The sequence below is a fragment of the Polyergus mexicanus genome, unplaced genomic scaffold, assembly GCF_030449975.1.
Source record: "Polyergus mexicanus isolate NDT 795.1 unplaced genomic scaffold, iyPolMexi1.0 SCAF_5, whole genome shotgun sequence".
NCBI classification, from domain to species: Eukaryota; Metazoa; Arthropoda; class Insecta; order Hymenoptera; family Formicidae; genus Polyergus; species Polyergus mexicanus.
Window position 1 is genome coordinate 3,441,125 of NW_027223325.1, and position 25,786 is coordinate 3,466,910.

Consider the following 25,786-nt stretch of genomic DNA (forward strand, 5'->3'; position numbering starts at 1 on the left):
GCCCGATTCGAAAAGAAAAAAAAAAAAAAAATAACGTCCCGGCACATTTTTCAAAGCGGTCAATAAGGTCTATTTTGATATAATAGTTGCGGTAAAGACAAGTTATTTAATCGAAATGAAAAATATATAATTCTCATTTCATAAGTGTGATACAAATTCAACTCAAACAAATGATAAATAAAAATTTATAAATATATATATGCCAATTAAATAGACATGAAAGAAAAATAAAGTAGATATAACAAATTGTAAATTTCGTGATTAGATTCGCAGAAATGATACAGTATACAGATAAATAGAATTTTTCAATCACAATTATATTCCCATGTGTTACGATGACGCGTAGAAATCGGCATAGTATCGATACGAGAAAACCGATGTGGAAAAATAATCCTATTACCTAATTCCTCGTAATCGCGCGTATAAACCTTTCTTACTACAAGGAAAGACGATTATCTTTTGATAAGATTAATCCTTTGCCGGTGACCCTCGTCAAATCGAAGGGCTTGTGGCTCATTAAATATTCCTATAGGGTCCCGATACCGTATCGAAATGCCTCTTATTGTTCGACGTGATTGTATAGCATGTTACAATAATAGCCATTTAGCGACACTTTAAAACGTCTTTCTCCACGTCGATAATTTTGTATATATATATATATATTTTTTTTTAATTCATAACGTAATCGAGAGGACCACCTAAATTCATGCATATTTTATCGTTCGATCGCCATCGTGTTGCCCGATGCAACGATGCGACGAGCGTGTGCGTAACGAAACGAAAAACCGGAAAGCCGGACCAGGTCAACCATTATACGGGATGACTTTCTTATCTCTTCAGGTAACCGAGCGACCTGTCATGCTCTTACTACCGAGTTACCTGTGCGCTCTCCCGCCATCCACTAACGAAATCTCGGTTTCCGGATCCGAGTTTTCAAGATCTTAATACGTGATAATATGGAGGTGTGTGTCGTGATTTAGTTCTACATTTATTTTCACGTTCTAAATAAAGATAGAAATTAAAATCGTCTAATGTATAGAGCGATTATATGACAACTGCTTCCAAAGTTAAATGTCGAGAGATTAAAAATTTGATGATTAAGGCCTCTTTACACGATTTATAATTCGTCATAAAATTTCAGACAGAATTTTATTTATTTATAAATTTTATCAGCGTCATGTAATATAGAGAGAATATTTTAAACACATGAAATACATAAAAATCAAATTATACAGTGTGTGTTTAATTTAAGTATACACTCAGTTATTTTTTTTAAATAATAAAAATTGTTTAAATAATCAATTATAATAATAAAGTTTAATTAAATAATAACAATATATCAAAATACACGCATTGAAACATGTGATACATAAAATTATGAATAGAACTATATTAAATTTTGCCACGAATTATAAATCGTCCAAAGAGGTCTTTAGAATACGAAGAAGCATTGATACATCGACCGATAAGCTGCTGCTTAAACGATCGATCCTTCAATTGTCGAAGAGGGATCGAGCTTATCAAACGGTCGAGTCGCCTCAAGTCAAGTTCGGAGAGTATCCCTTTAGTAACTCCGCGATACTGGTTTCTTTCACCGATAATTCGCTGGCGCGCGTGAGACAGCAGACATACCTTTCTCCACATGATCCGTCCTGTAGATTCCTCGTCAGCTAATATCGTCGATTCACGCGTGTCTTACGCACTCACCACCGCCTCTCGGCGCATACTCTCGCGCGCGCGATAAAACTCCTCGCGCCCAGCTATCGGCTAATTAACATTACCAAGTAGCAGCGCGCGCGAGACTCGATAACGAGCAAGCCGGCAATTACGCGCACCGGACGCGTCGTCGTTGTCGTCGTGGCGGTAGAGCGACCTTATCAGCAACACGCGTCGCGTCGCGTCGCGTTGTCAACCGCGAAAAACCGGCTGTCGGCAGACTGTGCAAACGATGCCAATTAAGTGTACACAGGTGTCAATTTGTCGGCGTTCCTCTCGCGTCACGCTTTCGGATCGCGATCGAGGAATCTCCCGGCGAGAACGGAGCAATTTTCGCGCCCGCGTTTAAGCGATATCGCGCACATCGCGATGCAGTAATGACGACCCGTTAATTAGTCCCGCGGTGAGCACGCCTATGTAACGGCGATCGTGTTCTGGAACGGCGTGGCTGTGGCTGTCGACCGAAATCTAGGAAGTGCTCCAACTTTTTAATAAACCTCCTATCCTTGGCGATCTCTCTCTCTCTCTCTCTCTCTCTCTCTCTCTCTCTCTCTCTTTCTCTCTCTGTTCGATGCTAAATTAAAGCGAGCAGTTCAGGAGGCCAAGTTGTGATCGATCGTTGGCGATTCGTGGCTATCAGAGGACGCAGCTTGTTGGATAAGAAGCGACAATTTCCGCCCAAGTGATTCTTTACGAGATTATCAATTATAATGTATATTTCTCTCTTCGCTCCTACTGCATACGCAGTACACGTATAATCGAGCACTTGTATCTTCAAAGATACAGACTCTCGTGCAATTATAATTCTCAACAAGTTTCTTGATGATCTTGAATACAGATCGAATAGCGCGCCTGTAACACGCGTGTGCCAAGATTTAATGCTCGCTAGTTTCACCGTATTTCGACGTTACACATGCGCCTGATTGTACGCTTCGATGGCATTCGTACATAAAATTTTGCGCAACTTTCCTCGTCCATGTAAAAATAATAATCCGTGTCCACGATCCATGAGATCAATTATCGCGAGTCTTTCGTGAGATGCGGAAAGAGGGAATCGTCGCGAATACAATCGCGCTTTTCGATAACGATTACAACATTGTTCGATGTACTATCACCTACGTTGACTCGCGAAGCTTCTTTGCACTTCGATCGCTACAAGCTGACAGTTTGATGTTCGTCCCGAATATACACACCATGCAACCCGCGCGAGTTGGCGTGTGTCGGAGCTCCTCCGACTCGGCAGAAGCACAGACAGAAACGAAACTACACAACGTGACTAACGGCGAACAGAAAAGCGAGCGTGGTCGTGTGCGTGTTCACGTGCGTGCGTGCGTGCGTGCGTGCGTGCGTGCGTGTCGGGGGGAAAGGGACTAGAATGGAGGAACCGACAGAGAGAAGGCTAGAGTGAGCGAGAGAGTGGAAAAAAAATCAAGAGAGGGACAGAAAGAGCGCGGCTGGGATATCCACCACGCGCTAACCAATTCCGCGAGCGTCGCGCGCGTGCGTGTGCGCGCGCACACGAGCGTACGTGAATATGTGTGCAGAGAAGCGTATCCTCCCGTCGAGCGTGGAACGGACGAGAGCGTCGAGCTGTCAGCGCACCCCACCCCGAGAGAAATCCCCTTTGAAACCAACCCCCTCCCATTCGTGACAAACTCCCCTCCTCCCTTCTCTTCGTGTCGCAGGCTCTTTCCCTTGACTAGTCGTTCCTCCATCCCTCTTCGGACAACCCCCGGCTGTCTCAACGTCGAAAGCACTGCGTCGCCTCGCACGAAAGCGCAAATAATAAGAAGGAAACATTCGTCCATCTCTTGATCACGCGGATGAAAATTATCTCCCAATAAATTGTTATAACAAAATCTTGCTTTTATGTTAAAATCGAATTCTTATCTTAACTAACACGAATGACACGATATCGAACGGGATCTCGAAAGGATGGAGATGAAGGGACGAAAGATGTGCGAAGAGAGGAAATACGAGAACGCCGGAAAGACGACTCGATCCCTTTCATTTCCACTGACGCGGACGAATCATAATTCTTATTCGCCTCCGGCTCGAAATCATCCCTTCCTTCGGCGCTCCTTCCGCTATTCTACCTCGACCTCGGCTTTATCCACTTCCTTTCCGACCACTCCACTTTCGCATCGGAGCGTGAACACCCACTACGAAGCAACCTTAGCGAGAACACGTTTTATAGAGAAACGCGAGATCGATGCGCGAAATCAAGTATATTAAAAAATATTAAACCGTAACATTTTTTTAAATGTAAAAATGTATATCATATAATCGCATCTTTCTCTTCTTATTTTTATTATTTCGCTTTCATTTATTCCAGAGTATCGAGTTTGAAATGAAGTCTCGGCTCCTTGAGACGCAAGAATGTCAGCCGGCAGTCGAAGGGCCGGCTCACAACAGCAGGCCAGTTAGGGACAGGTAGCGTAAAAGGCGATCGTATTCCCGTGGATGAAGAAGTATATGTATGGGTCGACATTAGGATCGAGGGTTTGTCGCTGACGACCAATATAAGGGACCGCCATTGTTCGACACCCGGAGACTGACCTTTTACTAAGCGAGGAACGGAGAGTGCGATTTTACTAATATGGCCTCGTGACTTCCATTATTACATGCAAGACACACCAAATTTTGCAAAACCAAAAATAATTCATATATCCTTCATATATTATCAATATCGATTGATTAATTCTAATGTAAATCCGATAACTCTATATACACGTATATAATTTAATAATATAAATTTAGTTTGTACAAAACAATAGAAACAATTATAAAAAAAATATAAAAAGTGTTCCCTCAAACTTTTTAATTAAAGTCTTAGTTCCCTGACATTTTTAATTTCATCTATTGAAAGAGATATTCGCGTGTAAATGACATGTCAAATAAGCTAATTCCGTATTAAAGATAATTATCATTTCAATATGACAAAATAAAGTATCATATTTAATATTTCATTTCTAACGCACATCTATTAATAGAAATCTCTGTCGAATCGTTCCCAGATTCGACCGGGATCCTACGAGGGTGGAAATTTTTTTCAAAGAAAATGGAGTGTGCGTTGGCCTGCGTCCGAGCGAAGGCGACGTGATGACTTTATCCAATCGACTCGATTTCTCATCCGCATTCGTTCTCTACCCGCAGGCTGACCCGCAGTCAGCTCAGGGAGGAAAGAGAGGGCATCGGGCGAGGAAGAGAAGCGCCCATGACTTATGGTCGCCATTACGGTACCGATAATTATATGCTGCTCCGCAGACGCTCCCTCCTGTACGAAAGGAACGAGAGGTATATGTATGTATGGTAGATGATATCCTCTGCCTGCCCGACAAACTTGGAACAACCGACCTTTAACGTAACCGCACACGCACATCAACCATACGCTCTCCTCCTGGCTCTCATTGATCGACCCGATCGATACGTTCCGGTATTTCAGAAGAGTTGGAAAGTAATTGCCTTGATATATAGGGTCGATCGTTAATATGTGCAATCTGTTCTGTTGCCACATGTGCTGGCGAGTCTAGAGAATTTTCAGCGTTCTCTATATTATTATAATCGATTTTGTTAACGATGATTAATGCCGTAAATAATTTGCGGAACAATCGAACCGCCGTAAAACAGTTTTTTATAAATCGCCGTGCGGAAATACAATATATGTATCGAGGTTTAACGAATCGGAACCGAAGATTGATTTCAATATGTCAATGCAATGTATATCGATGATAAATTACGAGGAATGATAAAGATTTTTTTCTTCTTCTTATTTTCGATAAAAATTGCTTCTCGAGCAATCGATCGGCGCGAAAAAAGGAGAAGATACGTAATCGCACGAGAGCATGAAGTAACGAGAAACACCCTCAATTGTGCGGAAATGGTGGTCGTATATATCGAAGAAAGGACTCGGTGGAGAATCTCCTTACGACTCCCTGCGGCCCACTTATTACGCTGATTCTCTTACGGGACACAATCGTCTAATGTATTTCGTAATGATCGTTACCGTATCAAATCGACTCAATTAATAATAGATAGAGTACGCTGGAGATCTCTTGGATATTGTTCAAATAATTGAACTTTACATGCGGCGATTAAAAAGGCATTTTGCCAATCGCTTCGTGTTTAATATTCCTGGGAACACGCCGGATAGGAAATTATCCTTGGCATTTTTTTTTACTCATTATCAATGATATCATCTTACATGATGTACGTGATTTAATTTTTCACTTTACATAACACGCAGTTATCCATAAATTGTGTCTGAGATTTATCGATCTAACAAGCGTATCGCGTGTCCTACACACTACGAATATTCATTAAAATAATTCGATTCTTTCTATTTATAATATTAATCATATCTCGTCGAACAAATTTATTAAGAAAAAAATACAAAACGATTTTTGACGCAGATCGCAACAACAGATCTATTGTAGTTAACAGAAACACAATTGCCAGATCATATTTCGCTCTACAATTGAGATGGCGTAACTTATTGAGACATCGCGATGTATGTTTAATGCGCCGTTACGTCACGCTTCGTGACTTTTATAGTAACAAATCGGGACAGCATTGTGCCCGTGCATGAGTTTCCACCACGATATTACGGCCCACATGCGCGCGTGCGAACGTCATTAGCATAACCAACAAGCTCAGCACGGCGCCCCGCGCAGGATGCAGACGCGCCGAACACAGAACGTTGTTAGCTACATGTGTAAAGTTAAGGGGAGAGAGGGACGCGGGAACGCGCGAGCGCACGCGCGCGCGAGGAGGAACGGCGGCGAATTCATGAGAACACACCAGGTGTACTCTACCAGTTCCCTCTTGATCTTCCGAGTTACGTGCTCCGACATGTATATTCTTATAAACCCCCCGTACTCTTTACTCGTAAATTATTTTCTCGCACTTCTTTTTTCTTTTTCATATTTGTATCCTTCGATCTATTGATATATGATTTTCTCACACATACAGATTTCTTTTCTCCCATCTATATATTTTTCTTGAATAATACGCGATTCTCCGAAGACTGTTCGAACTTGTTCATAAATGCAGTTCGATCTGAATTACAAATATCAAATGATAAGACATTTAATGTCATGAATTTATTAATCGTTAATTTATATGTAGGCGATTTATATTAATTTATTAATTTCAATTTTGCATAAAGATAATGATAAAAGTGACATTTCGAAAATAGAACAACGTTTTCATGAGTCACATGATGTTTTTCAGTTTGCTTTGCTATCGTGAAATCGATTAAGAATATGCTAGTAAGAAAATAATGACGGGATCGATATATTTTTATTTATACAGCGCCGAGAGAACAGCGCTAATAATCAAGTTCGATAACTGAGTGAGCTTTCCTCTGGAATAAACACCCGAGGGACATAACATAAACAAGAGCTTTTTCACTTCGGACGGCGCTATTACGTAACCAGCGACGCGCGTTTCCTTTATTGTTTACGAGCGTGAGCTTCTTAAATTCGTGTTATTTTCGTCCGATGTCTCAAGATGAATGGCATGCGGGGGTTTTCTGGCAACAACGACGCGTCCGAGAAAAGTAGGAAGTGGAGTAGAGAAATCGAGGAAGGAGAGACGGAGCGATGTGGAAGTAACGTGGATACGAGAGAGAGAAAAGAGAGTTCATCCTTTCCGCGTCTTAGCCCCCCGAGAAAAAGTTGGGAGTTGTTCTTGAGAAGCGTCGTTCGTGAAGAGACGGTGAACGGCACGTCGCTACCGCCTCGCCCCCGTATACTGTCCTCCCCCCTCTTTTGTGTCGTTCGCGTTGTCTCTTCTCCCCCTTTTTTTTTTTCTTTTACCGCTCGTCCGAGAGGCGTGCGACGCCTTCGGGGCGCCATGCCTTGTTATTCGCATGATGTATAGCGCGCTAATTGCACTACGACCAACGCAATTTTACAACGAAATCGATCACCCAATTTTTCGCGCAGGTTCTCGCCTCCCCCCACCCCCCACCCCCCGCGACGATCAGAGAATCTGCTTAAGAAATCGATTCTTACGCGCATTAGAACACATATTCGTTTTTGTAAAAAAAATCGACTACTCGATGTATTTAAATTTTTTTTCTTTCGAATTTATATCCGTAACGCGAATCGAAATATCCGATAATATTAAAACGGGTGTGGAAAAAACATTTTTTTTTTTCCCCGGTTTGCAAAATGTTGCCTTCTATAAATTGTCTGGAATGTTGACATCTTCCGCCGCTATGGTTTTGGTTTTGCGTCCGGCAACGAGATCCCCCTCCGTTGGCCCTACTTCCTTAGTCCGTCCGTCGGCATTCGTGATTTATCGCAACGGAAAATAGGAGAAATAACAAGGGACGTTGGCTTGCGTTATACGCCTCGCTCTATCCCAGAATAAAAATGTACTTTGGACCCCGCAAACCTGCTATAACCAGGCGGTTTTTGAATCACGAGAACGAGAGAGAATGGCAACTATATCAAATATTTGTTTCAGAAGGTTGAAAATAGTTTTTGGTTATAATAAAAATCGTTTCTTTAGCTTTAAGCTTTATAAATTTTTCTCCCATTTTCTCATTCTAAGGGATTATTTAACAACTTAAAATTGTTAAAAAAAAAAAAAAAATCAAATATAGATATAGAATGAAATTATTCGAGTAACGATATTGCCTTTTGCCTTGTCCGATAATTAGTAAAGCGACTTTCCGCGATATCTACGCTCGTTTCTATCGACCTTGGAACGATACGGAAGTGTGAAACAAGAAAGAAAGGCGAGGTAGAAAGATCGAGAAAAGTTCGTTGTTCTCGTATTAACATTGTCTTTTGTATGTCGGATTGTATAAGAAAAATCAGAGAAAGTTTGCGTCATTGTAAACTGACAGAACAAAAGAGAAAATTTAAGAAATTTCATGAGAGCATTGTCTGTTACATCACCGTTAGGCTATCGTCCTCGTCCCCTCGCCTTCCTTCTTTCTTAGCTATCCAACAAGGGTCTCGTATATAATATAAAAGTTTATGAGACTTATTGTTAGGCTGGTCTGTGTGAGCTGTTTCTCTTTAACATCTCTCGCGCGTTTCTTTCTATTCTTTTTATTCTTTTTTATTTTTTATAACGTTATCTTCTTCCATATATTTCATTAGGTATCATTTATATTTATTGGGTCTCTCGAAATAACGTTTTTCTCGAAGAATGCTGGAGACATCTTTTTTTGCGATTTAAACGACGTATCAACATGCTATCCGAATGCAAGTGATACCGAAGTGTTACCGATGCCATCGATATGAAGAAAGTAAATCGTATTCATTAATGACAGAGAGTCATGAGAACAGTCACACATGCGGAGTACATAGTTTGCGTGCTCGCGGTAATCAGTATAACGATCAGTGGCCGAATTGACGTATCGCCAAGATAATATATATGACGGCATATGGCGGCAGATGCATTGCGCAGCGTGACGTGCTCTAACGCGTCATTGATAGCCCTCCGCTCCTCTCCCCCTCCCCCCCTCTTTCCCGTTCCTCCCGTCACTCTGCCACCCTCCATCAAATTTTCCTATCACCCCGGACTACTCCCTTCATTTCCTGCCCCGACGATCCCCCTGCTCGTCCCCTCCCCGCCCCCCCGCCCCTCCCTTACGTACTGGCTGTGCCTCATCCTCCTCCCCTCTAACCGTGAAACGGAAGGGACGTAATGCGAGCGAGGGGGACCCACGGCCAACCAGCGTCGTCGCTTTTAGGGATAAGAATTCTATCTGTGCCGTACCCAAGCCCTTTTTCGACGCCGATGTTCGGCGGAAAAAAAGAAAAAGGAAAAAAAGAAAAGCAACACGGTGAGAAATATCGCAATGTCGACAGTTGAAGTTATATATGTAGAGAAAAACATGCCAATGTTGTACGTTAGCGATGTTATGCCTTTTAATATCGATACAGGAAATGCGGGAATTTTATCAAAGTTGCATAATACGCGCAAAAATTCTTTTATATGATTCGCGATAAAATAAAAACATTTTTATTTCACGTTCAATTTAAATAGTTTCTCGAAACTAATATAGTTTTTTTTTTTTTTTTTTAATGATCTTGATCAAAAGTACCTCATTTCATAACGCATTATTTATATATCAACGAGTCACATTTTCTTGTAAAGTAACTGTTTTTGAAAAGGGTAATCGACATATATTATAGACACAAAAATTGGCAAATCTAAATCAGCGTCTATCGGTGATCAATTAAAAAGCAAAGCAAAGCGAAGCTAGTAAATTATAAAGCGTCAAGAAAGAGAGGAAGAGACGTAATAGTATTAAAAACGAAACTATATCACGTAAGCCTCCTTAGTTTAAAGCGATCGAGAGAAAAAGTATCGCCTTTTTTTTAAGAAATTTCTCACGTACTACGTTTCGGAAAGTCGTCGCAAGTATCTGATCGGTATGTCGATGAAATTTGTTGACGCGCCAGAAGAAAAACGAAATTGCGGCGCGTTGTAGAACGTTCCAGAACACGAAATGGCCAGACGACTACCAGCGGTACAGTCCGAACCGCTAATAAGAAACCGGATAATTTGCGGTTAACACCGGAATCTGTGTGTTTTTGCATCGACCGCACAAGCCGCCTTGAAATCAACTGCAGATCAATTACAATTAAGAGCGGTTAGCGAATTGCCAAACGTTTCAAGCACGCGGTGCAGATATATTCCGCGCCTCGTGCGCGGCCCGATAAGGACTTTCTCGGAAGACGTAATTTCTCATCATTAATCTTTGCTGCGCGTCTCTTCCGACCGCAGCGAACAACCCTGTTTATGAATTGCTTCACCGCGTAATCTCACTTGACATAACGCCGTAAAAATTCATCGATATCCGATAACAGCATTATTTGAACTTCTTTGAATTTTACACGAAAAAATTACATAAATTTTTGCCTACTTCAACACTGACTTTTCAAAAATTGCATATTCTATATGTAATTGACACTTAAAAAAGATAACTTTAAAGTCAGTCGTATAATTATCAATATGTACGCAACAATCATAGATTCTATAAAAAAATAGAACTCTTTTTTACCCAATCCATTGTATATAAGACGATTATGTTTATATGGATGGAAAAAGAGCGAATATGTTCGCGAAAAAATTGCGATAATTAAGATAATCTCTGTCCGATCGTCCGCGTGCTTCGTTAACGCGAATTTTGATGAATAAGCGGAAAATGAATAACGAATTTTGGCAGAATCATTGATCGGTCGTTATGAGTTTTGTAATGTGACGCTCGAAGGGTGTATTATGCTTCGACGTTAATTTAATGTCACGTTACCTTTCGTATATTTCGCGATTTATTATAACTAACGTCGCACGTAAAACACACATTTTTATAAGAAATTGATGCCGCTTAACGTAGCTCCCATCTACTTGTATCCAAACATTTTAAATTTTAAATTGAGAATAAATGTGACGGAGAAAAAGCTGTTGTATTTTTATATCTAATAGTTAATATTATACGCGTTCTATAATAAATCACGATATATAATAAATTGCATTCTCTATTAAATCTCACTCAAATCCAATTCTTATACCGTATAATTTCTACTTTAGTGAAATTATTTTCTAACATGAAGCACGCGTATTATATCGTTAATCTTGAGCAATAATTCAAAGGGCAATTAAAAACATTCGACTATCCGCTCACCTCCGTCGCTTCTTTTTCCTTCGCCTCCGTCGGCGAGGTCGCCTCCTCCTAGGTTCCCCCCTGTTTAAGGGGGTAGTTGCTCTCCCTTGTAGTTTCAGGGCCGTTGCTGCTACGCTAAACTCGACTTCTTCCCCTGTCTCGCCTCTTCCCTGCACCGGGGGCCTTGTCTCCGCCCCGGCGCTGGGCCCCGTCGTGGCTGGTACTTCCCTTGGCGCACCACCTTCTCGGAAGTCTTTGTCCACCAAGAGCGAACGAATTCGCCGACAGTCACCGAGCCAGGTATAACGGGAGACTGCGTGGGATCGGAAAAACCCAACACCGTCGACGAACCATGTGTCCTTCGAACGGACTCACTGTCTATTGGGTAGAGCAACCATGTGAGTCCATTCACCATCACCCTTTTCTCACTTTCGCCCTCGCGAGATCTTGGCAAACGATTCTACGCGAACTCGAGATGTTTACGCAGAATACTCGGCACGTTTATCGTCGGGCTTCGATCCCCGATCCTGATGATACTGCTTCTTGGAACGAGTTTCTTATGTTTCTTGGATTGTCTTGTAAGGATAGATTTCGCGAAATGATCAGCTGACAGAGCTGCGCGTGCTGATGAATAACGATAAAAAATAAGCGAGCGATCGGTTTAGCGCGACATGAAGCGGATCAGATCATCCGAAATTATTCTCATCCGTGCACCTCGCACCTCTATTCGAATGAAATCGCCGACGAGAACCCAAGTTTACTGGTTGTGGGCTTTATCGAGACACAGTGAGGGTAACGTTCGCGCGAGGTCGACTCTATTCAATGATCTGCGATTTAACATTGATCAACAAGATTTACAATGTCCAAAATCTACAATGCGAAACGCAGTTCTGGAACGAGATTTTCTTGTACCAGCGTAAAATCGAGCCTCGCTGTCCAAATGAAGTTTCCTCGTCCTTTTTACCCTTCCTTAGATTAAGATAATACACGAGAATATATATATCAATGACGAAACAGTCTCAATTGTCACGCAGCCTCTTCCCGATCGTTCGACGTCCTCATCAACGTACAACTTTAGCGCGAGCCGAAGCCCGATGATCCCGGAGGTTACTTTGTTTTTTTTATTTCAGAGTACCAGAGAGAAAATAAACGTCAGGATTTGTTAACTGGAACTCGATCGTCGTGTCGTTTCAGACTTTCGTCCCGCTGTCGCAAGTTTCTTGACGAGCTCGCTGTTGCACTCGAAGGCGTACCGCACGTGTGTCGCGTCGCACGAGAAACCGTAATCTCGAGTGATATCATTCGTCACCGGACCAATTCCGTACGACGCGGCAGCATCCCGTCCACGATCGGCGGTCCTCGCGGTTGGCGCTCGGTGCGTGTCAGCCAGCGTCGGGACGGCTCTGCGCTCGCCGATACCCATGGAAAGCCGCGGACGGTGCCGCGGTGATGTATATCTTAAGCGAGAGATGCGACGACTCTGATCCGCGAATTCCGCCCGCTCAGTTTCGCAGCCTCCGAGCCGGCGGCGGGACCGGAGCGCCGCGACGCGAGGCGCCCTGTGCACATGCGTTAAGCTTTGCTCCCCCGATATACCCGCGTATCCCCCTTTGGCGTATCCTTCTCTCTACTCTCTCTCTCTCTCTCTCTCTCTCTCTTTCTTTCTCTCCCGCTCTCGCTTTTCTCTCGACGCCCCCGTGATCCGCCACGATGGTGGTTGTGTACAGCAACCGAGAGAGTCCCGTCTCCCTTGTGTCCGTCTTCGGGAGACACGGGGAGACTCGAGGGGCACCGCGGGACACTCGAGAGAGAGAAGCGTCTATCGTATATACCGTATACTGTTACGCTGTTCTTTTTCTGCGTCAACAAGGACGACGCGTCCCGATCGGCGTTCTTTGTTGCCGATTACGTCACGCAATTTCAATAAAGCGATTTTCGTAATATCGAAATTAAATGCCGAAACGGATAAAAGCGCAACTCGAGAGTTTTAACGTCTCTGCCTTTTGAAATATTCTACGAAAAAAAAAACCAAGCGACTGTTGTTATGTATCTCAAATTAGAATTATAAGAGTAGATAAATTATAATGATATTGTCGTAGATAACTAATGTGATTATAAATGTAATGTAATTATAAATACTAATGTAATTCTGGAAACTAGGACATAATATATTTCACCTTCTATTTCCATATAATACGAAATGACGCGCGACGGTCGATCTCTTTCCTCAAGATATTGGATTACATTTAATCATTTAATTTATTGTGACATGTGCGTTTCTCACACAACTGTATGACAGAGTCGACACGCACGCTCTCGCGGGGACTAAATCACGAATCTATTTCTTCCTTCGACTAATTTTAATTCCCAGAAATAGGCTCAAAATAGCATCGCCGATGCTATCTAAAATCTAAACCGTCGTACTCGCGCAGCGCATCGCATCGCATCGCATCCACGTGCCACTCATTCAAGCTTCTATCAACCGCGGGCGTACGCGATTCGAATTGAATGCCGAGCTTTCGAGCCTCGGAACGTGCACGGCCTACGACGCCGAGGGCCGCGGAGAAAATTGCGGAAAATCCCGAGTCCGTTCACGCCGTAGAAAGCCGTTGACGGATTCGATCGTCAATCTTTCAGCGATCGTCGTAATCCTATCAGACGATTACCGACATCGATTCGCGTAAGTTGGAGCGTTCAAATAGCTTTCGAGAGAACGATGAGTCGCATAGCGAGAGAAACGCGCCGATCCATTCCGGATTATATTCGTAAAATCTATATCTCTATCAATTGTCAATTCTTCTTATCAAGATTCACATGCACAAGAGTTCTTCGCCCTTTTTTAAAATCTCTGCTATTTAATATATTTACTTTGAAAATAACTTTTATATTTATATGGATTTCAAAAAGATGTATAAACAATTTATCGGTAAAAGCAACCGATCTTTCATTTAATTTCTTTAGTATAATATAATTTATTAAAATGATAATTTTTGCAATATTACACGATCGACTATCGCAATCTGTGGTAAAACATACGGTATATAAAGTACGCAATTAAAGCATTACGTTATAAATATTAATCGTTCTTTCCGTTTCGTTCCGTCGAAATATCAGCTATTATACATTGCCATGCATTATTTATATAATGATGTTAATTACTTATTAGCAAGTTTAAAATCTTATATCTTATGGCATCATTATGCCCACATAATTATAAAATCAAATAGATTATACTGTTGACGGAGAAGCGTTATTGATGTGTCGATAATAACATGATTTATTACATCTGAATATAATTGTAAAATCTTTTTCTTTCAAAATTTTTATTTTTATAAACTCATCAAAATATATTAATCGTGATATAATGCCGGTAAAGGTGAACCAAAATATATTGTACGATAATGTCAAAATATCCTAAGTATTAAAACATTATTTTACCGGAGATTTTTACTCGTAAATTATCGTGTACAAAATATACAATATAGTACATTTACCGTGGAATAAAAATTATATTTTTTATCGCAGTTTTTATGTTTTACTCGCATCTAATACACTATCGCAAATATGAGCGAAAGATCTTGCGATAAACATAAATAATTACGTATATATAATTTGAAATATTATTGAATCGCAAAAATATAAATTCTCAGATAAAGATCGAGGGAAGAATTTATGACGTAAATACGAGAGCGTATTTTCGGAACGCTAAGTTGCCATTGCAAGGTTTAACTCACTACGAGAGATTTAAGGGACACCGAGAGCGCTAAATTTTCGGACAAGTGCGGTAATCGTCCTGCGGATCGCAAGAAATTAACGGGACACTAAGTTGTAGAACGCTGAGCGTAGGGAAGTAGCATCGAGAAATCACAAACTAGGCAGCTACCGAGACAGCAAAAGTTCGCACGTCGGTAGCGAAGAAAAGAAAACAAGAGGAGAAAGGAAAGGAGAGAGAGAGAGAGAGAGAGAGAAAGGAGATTTAAAGAACAACAGTGAAGTAGATAAAGACGAAGGGGGAATAAACCAACGGGCAGCGGCCGTGAAACAAAGCAGGAGTTGCCGGCCGTGTAATTGAACTTTTTGCGACTTGATATCTCCTTTTTAAAAAGAAACGGAAATTCTGAAACTCTGGATTTTTCTTAGTTATTTAATCGATTCCTCTTTGTGGATGTTACTTATCAAACATCCTCGTATATTATCTATACGTATTGATATAACGACGAATTAAAAAAAAAAAAAAAAAAAAAAAAAAAATTACGATATTTTTAAATAAATAAAACAGTCCAGTTTACCATACATTTACAACCGTTGTAAGTAGCAACGTAATGATGCCGTCAATAGCGAAGACAATATCATCAGTAGTGCGAGAAGCAACGAACCGTTCATTTGTCTAGTTAGCTCGCGATTGTAAACGCATTGGGACTACTATCATACCCTCGTCTTGGGTAGTCGCACGCACACGCACGCACATACACGGACTTCCATTCGTGCCACGGGCACCTTCTCACAATCGGTAAACCCTTCCTCCATCTACTTCTCTTTCATAGCCCACGCAACCAGCTGTATCTCTCACGATCGTAAGATACGCTCAGCATTCGTCTGCAAATGGTCGGGGATGGTTGCGTGAGTGTGTGCTACCAGAACTACGTGACCTAGTTTGTTGATGAAGCGCGTGACAACCGCGTGAAATAAATGGACAATTGAAGAACGTTTCGATTTGCCGCGCGCGTCTTATTGTACGTCGCCTGATAACGGACTCTCATCTATCGTTATTTTGATATCGCGGTCGAATTAAAGAGAAAAAGAGATTTTCTCGCGTATATTTCGAATTGTATTTCAATGTATATAAGTAAACGCTTGACGAGACAATACGATTGTGTATTTAAGAAAATAGAGCATTTAAAAAATTATTGTTTAACAAACCTCTCAAAATCCCACTGAAAAATTGCCGTTGTGTAATAAAATATATTATACTCCACTTTGACAACAATTATTACTAATATCGCAATATTGCGATAAAATGTCTGTAATAAAATTGCATTTAGTGCAAAATATTTCACAATTTCAATTGCATAACTGAGACAAGATGCGGACGATTAGTATTATCGCCGACGTATTATACGAAGGAATATAAAATTGTTATCATACAGTTTCTACCTGCTTTATATCAAGTAGTTTTTTAAATTAAAATTCAATGCAAGCTGTATCCTTTTGGATCTGCGGACTACGTGCCAACGCGCGGCGATATCGCTTTTCCGTTTTCCGTGCACAACGTCGACAGATTACTTCAAAAATATTCCACGAGAATATTGCGTTTGAAGATCACGAAGTGTAAAGACGATTATATGAAAAGTCATTATTAGACTCGATTATATCGAGACATTGGTGGAACGGACGTTTTAGAAATTCCGTTTTAGGAATTCCAGTTCTTTTTTTTTTCTTTCTTTCTAGAAATTTATGTTTAATTATTGTTCCTTGCGGACAAGATATATTTTATATTCGCTATTGTTGCGACGCGCGCTCTTCATTTGCAGCAAAATGATAAATAAAAACAGCAACAAATAAGCGTGCGCGTATAAATATATAAATATATATATATATACACGTTTTTCACGCGTCATCGACATTTCGCGAGCGTCGAGTAGATTATACTGACGCATAAGGGAGAATCCAGCCCTATGGTAGGAAACTCTCTCTGCGGGAGTAGCCCGTGGAAGCGGAGCCAGAGAAGTTTCGCTTCGAGAGCGTGACGGGGGTGGAACGAAGGGTGGCGTGGAACGAACGGAACCGAGAAACGCTGGTGAAGGAGGATACCCGGGGGGAGAGCGAGGAGTGGGAGGGGAAGAAGAGAAGCGGGCTGACGACTAGGGGGGTGGTCTAAGGGGGTAGGCGAGGGGATGAGCCCAGAGTTGGAGCGATGGCAGAGTATTGATTTAGTGGGTTTCACCGTCTCCTTCTATTTGTCTCTCTCGTTCTATATCTCCACGCGCGACTCCAACATCTACAGCCGCACGAAGAGAGCGCATCAGCTCATTGTTTCGGTGTGCCACCGTTTCTTAGCTGGCAGAGGGCACGCTCTATTTTTGCGAGAATGAATAATTTTACTTGGTTATAAAGAGATAAAGACGCCCGGGTAACGACTGTTACTATTATATTTAAGCTCCGTTCATGATTCCCCTCGTGTGGTATAATATTCATTAACGGAATTATTAATTATATTATAGAAAAATATTAACGTATTCTAGTAGATGCCACGAGATTGATATACTTGCGGCAATATTCTTATAACGTAATATTATGTTGAGTTTATTTCAAAATAATAAAGGTAATGGCATATCATTTTTTTTTTTTTCCCACGTTAAATCTTGGCCGATAAATCAAGCGGTGCAAAAGTACCGCTGAAAGTTCAGTATGTGTATGGTATAAATTCAGAAACAGTTACCGATTGAATAATCCGTGGTCACACACAAGCGGGTTAAAACGTAAAACCGGTTTTGAAAACGAGTCAAGTTCAGGGCACATAAATCGCGATGTATCTCGATTATACGTATGAAATGTCACATTTTCACGAGAGAAGACGCCATACCGCGAGGCAAGGTCGTTTAAATGCGAAATTTCTTTGCCGAGCGGCAAATGTTGACCCAAGCATTGATGAATATGTAAACCGTTTATTCAGGTGAACGCTAAACTACAAGCAGGCGGCTCGAGCGTATCGATCGGTGTTGTTCTAGCGTTAACAAATATAACACGAAGGCGTACGATATGCAAATTAAATAGCGGGAAATCGGTCTAGCAACAGTGTTGTACTTTAATTTAATACGGAATGATCATCGCGTTACGATACACAGGGTATAACTTTGTCATTCTCTCAAAATATAATTGTCGTATATTATCAATTTATAAGAAAATATTACAGCTATTTCCGCGCGTTATATGTGGAAATAACTTTCCAATTTTTTCATCAATAACAATGGATTGTATCTTATTAGATTCATATGTTACCTTATTTTATAAATCACAATTATTATATATATATATATATATATATTGATTCTATATTTAACACACGTACGTAAATTCATTGCTATTCTAATTTTCATTAAGATATATATACTGTTTATATATGTTCTTGATTCATCTTAAATACTAGATAAAAGTATATCATCATTGAAAAAAAATTATATATATATATATAAATTATATAATATATATATAATAATATATATAATATAAATATAATATATATATTATTAATATATAAATATAATATATATAATATAATATAAATATATATAATATATATAAATTAATCAATATAATTTATATATAATATTAACATTATATCTCTTCTAATGCAAAATAATGTATGTATACATGCCAATGTTAGTTGTAAAGCACATTATAGAGGAAGAAAAATATTATACCGCAATCGTATGATGATCTAATTAATGATAGTCGCGCAACACCCACGTAACAGTTTAGGGCACACGAGGAGGGAAACCGAGATACTATCTCCATATAGTTAAGAGGTGTTTACAACTTCAGGCAGTGAATCTGTGGGTAAGTGGTGGAGAAGATGGCAGTAAATATTCCTTGGATGCTACTCTCCTCCCTCTACTCTTCCCCTCTATCCTTTTTCCGTTGCCGGTTTCCTTCTCGTCCCAACCAACCGGGGCAGCATCATCCTTCGCGTCGCAGAATTCCAATTTACCCTCCTCGTGTCTTCTTTCATTCTCGATCGTGGAGCACGGTTCAAAACGAAAACATGCAATTGATTGTGTCCCCAGTATCCTCGCATGCCATTACTCTTTATTCGAATTACGAGAGGTTCCCCCCCCCAAAAAAAAAAATAAAAAAATAAAAAAAATAAAAAAACGCGTTTATTTATCTACAAAATGTAAAAAATAAAAGCTAAATATAAAACACATAATCAAATATTGTTTTATGAAAAATATAATCTAATATTCTCTATTTGAAATTTATAGCAAAACTGATGCCACGAAGACGAAAAAGAGCGATTCATTTTTAGGAATAAATTTGTACAAGTTGAATTCACGCAGAAATAATAATCTGATGTAAAACACGAGCGAAAAAAAAATAGATTTTTAATAATGGCGATCCCTGTCTGATCTTTCCGGACGAGAATAAATGTCAAGATGAAAGTTGCTTCGCTTGGAATAACTGGCGAATCTCCGAGCGAGTTTCAAGATACAAGATTGGCTCCACATCACCATTCCAAAAAATGATTAAAAAGCTCTTTATAAAGCTTACAAAGATAATAAGAATTACGTAAATATCAAAATAATGAATAAATGCAAATATATTTCGTATTTTTTAAATTACTCTTGCGGCGAGATTAGTTGAGATTGATATAGAATTCTTAATAAAATAGATCTATATAGTATTAATCTTTCTTTAATATTGTGTTTTTTTGTTAAATCGTAAAAATTAAAATAGATAGAATTAATAGAAATATTAATATTTTCAGTTGTATGCATGAAAGTCTCGTTAAAGATTCAAAAAACTCTATAAACAGTATCAATAACTGTTCAAAAATAAACACATAATAAATTATATATAGACAGAAATTATTATCAAGTATATAAAAGAGATACAGAAGCACAAACGATGCGATATATCTCTGATGGAAATTGAAAAAGAAAACGGAGAGAGGAATAGAGGGAAGTATCGCAGAGGGATGAGAAAAAAGCGTTGCTGTCTGCAGCCTCGGCCGATATGGAGGAGAGAAAAGGATGGGACTATCGCGTAGACTGGAAATGAAAGAGCTCAGCCCCGAACGGGCGATAATTCATTCCTGGACCGAACGAGGCAGCTGAATCCGGCGTTGCACACGTGCACGATTTCGTGGAATGGGCGGCGTTTTACGTGGAAACTCGCGACTAGCGATATCAATAGCTATGGAATCCACGCTAGATTCGCGAAATAGAAAATCAATCGTTCTTTGGGGAAAATTAATTCACCCTACAAATTATATTCGAAATAAACGTGTAATTTTGTTAATTTTTATTACTAATTAAATAATTCATCTCATTTAGCTTTCTCTCCTCAACCATATTTTTTGAATTTTAAATAAATAAGACATTAATTAAGATAAATTATTTCAAGATTCGACTTTGGATATTTTTTGAAAGAACATATTTTCTCGCCAATTTAAAAACATTTTTTCTTGGCGAAAATATCAATGATTAAATGAAATATCATTTTATGCAAACTTTTAATTTTTTCCATCATATATATTATATATCTTTGTAACTTCCAAATTTTATTAACGTAATTTCGATTTAAAATTAATTGGAAATGTAATTCTATTACTCTTATTCTTATATACCCTTTCTATTTCCCTAATTCTATAAATTTAATTCGCCAAGAATCCTTAAAAATATATTTCTGTATTATGCGCAATCAATCTCCTTTTCTCTTTCAGTAAGGTCCTGAGTTCATCACGATGAACAGAACGTGCACTGATTTTAGCGAAGAGAAATATCGTTAGGTTCCTGAGTTTTTTACCAGGGCAACCGTGATTCTTCCGCGAAAGTCGATTTTTCCTACAATAGTGGGAGGGGGGCGAAAGTGAAACACTCTTTTGTGCTCGCTTCGTTTTTCCGACTATCGGTGAAACTTAAGGAATACCCTCACGGCTGCGACCCTCGTGTAGCCGACTTTCACCGCCATAAAAATATAAAAGCGTTGTCGTTCCGGAGTGTTACGTAAAACGTTATATATAATCTATGTTCTTTAAGCGGAAATCGGTGTTTTTTCAGAAAACAGCACGTCTGACCACTGACTTAACTAGCACAAAAGAATATAGACTGTAAAAGAATTTGATATATTTTAGTTCTCTTCTGCATAATATTTAAAATATATTATTTTATAAAAAAAAAAAGGAAAATAATATCAAACATTATAGTAATTGTATATTCAATTTCTTGTTTATATATATATATATATATATACTCATATATAAACGGATAGCAAATTTCAAGTTTCGCTTATCGTATTATTGTTTTATATGAGAAAGGTTTTTAAAGATTATCTTGCTGTGTTAATTTTTGATACTGAGTGTACTTTGAGGATCCACCCCTTCGAAAGCTAAAGGGAAGAAAGGGAGTTTTGGCTCTAAGCATAGCCAACGAAAGGGCGGGCAGTCAGCGTGAAACGAAAAGCAAGATTTAGACGTCATCCCCCTGACGTGGTTCTTTCCTTTTACTCCTCCTGCGTAACACCCGCGTGGTTCCTATCCCCGGTAAAACAACTAAATACGTTTTTCCACTCAATCTTCTAAAAACTCATCAAATGACTTATTTAGAAAAGGTATTCAATAGAAAATACACCGTGTGTTCTCTTTCTAATTAAATTATGTTACGACAATTTTCCTTTACTCGAAGTTGTTTTTTTTTTTTTGTTTAATGACAAAATATTAAAAATCTGGATTGTGAATAATATATATAGTTCAACATGATAGTCCGTACATTTCATGTATGCATGAAGTTATATAAATTAAAATTTTATAACGTATAACATAACGTCTAACTACAAATAGTAACTACTTTACAAAACACAGACGACAATTTACACAAAGTTCAATTTTATATTGAAAATATTATTAGAAAGATTTAAAGTATATATAAAAAAATTGCAAAACAAATATTTTATTTTCTAAGACAATGAGTATATTCACGGCTGTATAAAATTTTATTATGTCTTCATGAAAAAATTTTAACGTGTTTTCGAGTAACTGTCGTTCTAGAAAGGAAACCTTAAATTTCCTACGAATAGGATTAGCTCATCCAATCAGACGCAACACTGGAAGGGCGGGTTTAATTAAAATCTTCTTGGAGGCAAGCTATACTAAGTCCACGACTGGGAGATGCCACGAGATGTAAGAATAGAACATGAAGAGGTTACCCTTCGACTAGAATTTCTGAATGGTTTGCCAAATTAACGAGAAACGACATAACGTTATACTAACCAAAAGTCACGTTTTCCTTCAATAATAATTATATGTAATTATAATATAATAATTATAATCACATATTTGTAATCTCTGAAGTATCACATGTTCCATAAATTAATAGCGATACGTTCAATTATTTAATTTATAAAATTTTAATATTTCAGATAAAACATATGAACACAAATTCATTTCAAGTTAAATAAGATCAACGACAATCTCTAAATTCTAAGCATATTTTTCATAGGTCAGGATCTTTAAAAGTAAGCTAATTTGCATGTCATTTGTTATTTAAATAGTGACAATTCATGTTTTCGACTTTCAATAAAGAAAACAATATTGACGAAGATATCTTTAATATGTTTAAAATACTATATTTTTAATGTATTTTATTATTTATATATGTCTTATCAAATATAATAATTAAATATAATAATATGATTAAAAGCGCGAAAGATGTTTAAATATAACAATACTGAATCTGAACAAATAATCTTATTTCTTATATACATCATATTGGAAACTTTATTTGGATCTCTCTGCATATTTTTTATTCAGATATTTAGTATCTTAATAATCATTTATCATTCCTATAAGATTAGATTTCATGCTTCCGTGCGCGTAGAGAGATTAACATAATTAAAAGAGCAGATAAAAAAGAAATCATATGCAAGATATTAAATAAGAAATAATATAAACAAAATTATATTCCAAATAAAAATAGGTGATTTAAATGTCAAAATTGACCGACAGCAAAAGTATAAGATATTCTCTTTCAATTTATTCAATTCTGTAATATTTTCTGTAATATTTCTTGAACCCCTACGATACATTCAAATACATATATTGTATGTATTTCTTTTTTAAGTATATTATAACACACGCACACATTTAATGCGTTAAATAAATAAATGTAATTTTATTATAAAGTATTTTTCAAGAAGTTCGCAAATAAAATTCAGTAATATCCATATCTTTAAGAAGTTAAAGCCTGCCAGTTAGCCGATACAAAATCTTCATAAGTGGAGCTATAAATTTATCATGGTCTGAACACCAAACCTGTATTTACTCTATTATACAGGCTCGTTTTTGTAAGCCGTTTACGTTTAACGGCAAATAATCGTTTAGATGCCGCGCCATGATACGGGTCATAAATTTGCCGGCATCCATGGCGTTCGAGCTGTGTTATGATGGTGCGAGACATGCGCAGGTCAGTACCGCCTTCATCTTGAGCAGGGTGCAGAAGGTGGCAGCACCACGAAAACAGCTGCTGCGTACGGACAGCGGCCTTGATAGAATTACAGTGCCATCTGCTGCACATCGCCGGAAGGTCGAGTACTATTGGGTTCCAGCGAAATTGGATAGAGGGCTTTGCTCCACTTTAGGCGGGAGAAACAATTTTCAAAATTTCGAACTTAAACTTCAGAAGGAATGTAGCAATGATAACCATACTGAGTTCACTATACCTAGTTTATAACATAAGTTAAGTATTTCTAGTTTGACTAAAGCACACAGATCTCTTTCTTATGATTAAAAAAATTTAAGGAAAATATGACATATATAACAAAAAATGGGAGTACTGAACCAAAAGTAAAGCGCGATCCTTTTTTGTGTAATTATATGCAATAATTGATATCCTCTATGACGCAATTAATTTTGTATGCATGATATGGTAATGAATTGCAATTACATGCATAAAAATGCTAATATAATATCATTTACTATTTATATCGATTACTGCATATTATAAACGCAAACAAATACACGTATTTGCCGTCATCACTTATTGCGCAAACGAAAAAAAAAAAAAATATTTTCCTTATTTATACGATATCATTGACAAAATATTTTGATTTTTCATCACATTGTATTAAACGGATCTATTTTTTTATGGGTTTTTCATATGTTTTCAATTGTATATCGCTTTCAAGGAGTGCATCATTAATTTTATAAAAGTGTATTGTTTTGTATTAAAAATCTTATAGTTTTACAAATTATATATTAACAATCTAATTATAATTATAATTATTAATTGTAATATTATAATTAGTTTTTTTGTATCAACTACGATATTTTAACTTGTATATTTTTATATTTGTCTCGCTAGCATTTCTGTGCGCGAGAAAAATTTAATTTTCATTATTACACATTTCAAAATATTAAAAATGTCACGCAAAACCAATAATAAGGAAATTCTAATTATATTTTGAAATGCAATAGCGCTGCGAATTTTTTCTTCAAATGTTGAATCAAACTATTCATCAATAGACATCGAATATAAAAATAATTTTGAAACAACCGATGTAAAGTGTATTTTTTTAAATTTCTATGAAGAATTTACAATTTCGCTAATAAAAGATTCGATCGTGAGCTAAAAAGTATGCGGCAAACGATCCTCTCTCTTTCTCTCTCTTGTCGCCTTCATCGCGCTCGTATTTATCCAACGGACCGGCGCGTGGCACTCTTTATCAGTCACCCGGATCAAACCGCTGTTCGGTCCGTACGTCCACGTTCCTGTAACACCAATCAACCCCGAGTAGTGCCCGCTAATGCCGATTCTTTCGCCTCGTGCGCGATCGTTTGGGTGGTCCACGGACGGGATCAACGAAATACCAAGATCTATTATAAGCGACAGGGTAGAAGACACGAAGACACGATTTCATGCTAAGAAGCCACGGATTGCGTGGCAAACCGCTCGCATCAACCAAATATCAATTGAGCGATTTATCGCATAACTTGTTCCGCATAGGCAGGTGCATACGGGCCGTTTCATAAGGATTTGAACAATGCGTTTTCGTTGAAAATAGCTATAGACATAGCTCTAGTAAATTTGTTTGACATTAGAATCTTAACAAATAAAACTTTACTAATACATAACAAATGTCTTACTTAACGCTCAGAATGTAATAACATTTTCACGTCAAGCTCAGAAAGAAAGATATGTGACGTAAAAATACAAAAATTGGAAATAAATAGTTTTGTTTGATTAAAATTTGATTTTTTACATTGAATTGTATCTCTTGATTTCATTAAAAATAAACGTAATTTTTATCAAACGCAATCTCTTTGATCTTTTTCTTTGGAGCAACTGTACACATTCTCCCAAAAAAGAAACTGCGAATTATGTATTATTTTTTTACCAAAATTAGAAAAAGTAAATTTTTTTTTTACCAAAGGATAAAATACGATCGGCAAGAACATTTATTGGGCGTTCCGATGTGTTCAAGTTTAGTTGACTATAAAATGAGATGATAAATGGCAGACTAGGTCCGAGCATGCGAGTCTGGTTGGACAGGTAGTAATACTCTTCGTAAAGGCTGTAACTTATACCCCGTCGAACCTCGAGGAAATTGTGATGTGACGACCAAGAGCGATAATCTGGAGTAAAACGCTGGGAAAGAATTAAGGTGAAAGGCAGAGATCGACGATGACCAATTAGCCTACATAACCATTTTACGAGTACATATCCG

At 38.3% G+C, this 25,786-nt stretch overlaps 1 protein-coding gene across 8 annotated transcripts in view; it reads right to left on the bottom strand.

Moving 5' to 3' along the window:
* Positions 1–25,786, bottom strand: part of Antp (homeobox protein H90) — a 120,133-nt gene that overhangs the window by 23,279 nt on the left and 71,068 nt on the right. Inside the window, exon 1 of one of the 8 annotated variants that reach the window (XM_070296287.1) lies at positions 11,369–12,955. The exons of 5 other annotated variants lie outside the window; for them this stretch is intronic. The gene's annotated coding sequence lies outside the window, so the exon portion shown is untranslated. Of the gene's footprint in view, positions 1–1,632; positions 1,734–10,081; positions 10,529–11,368; positions 12,956–25,786 lie in introns of those variants that run through there. 2 more of the 8 variants (XM_070296294.1, XM_070296292.1) reach the window with 2 other exon arrangements.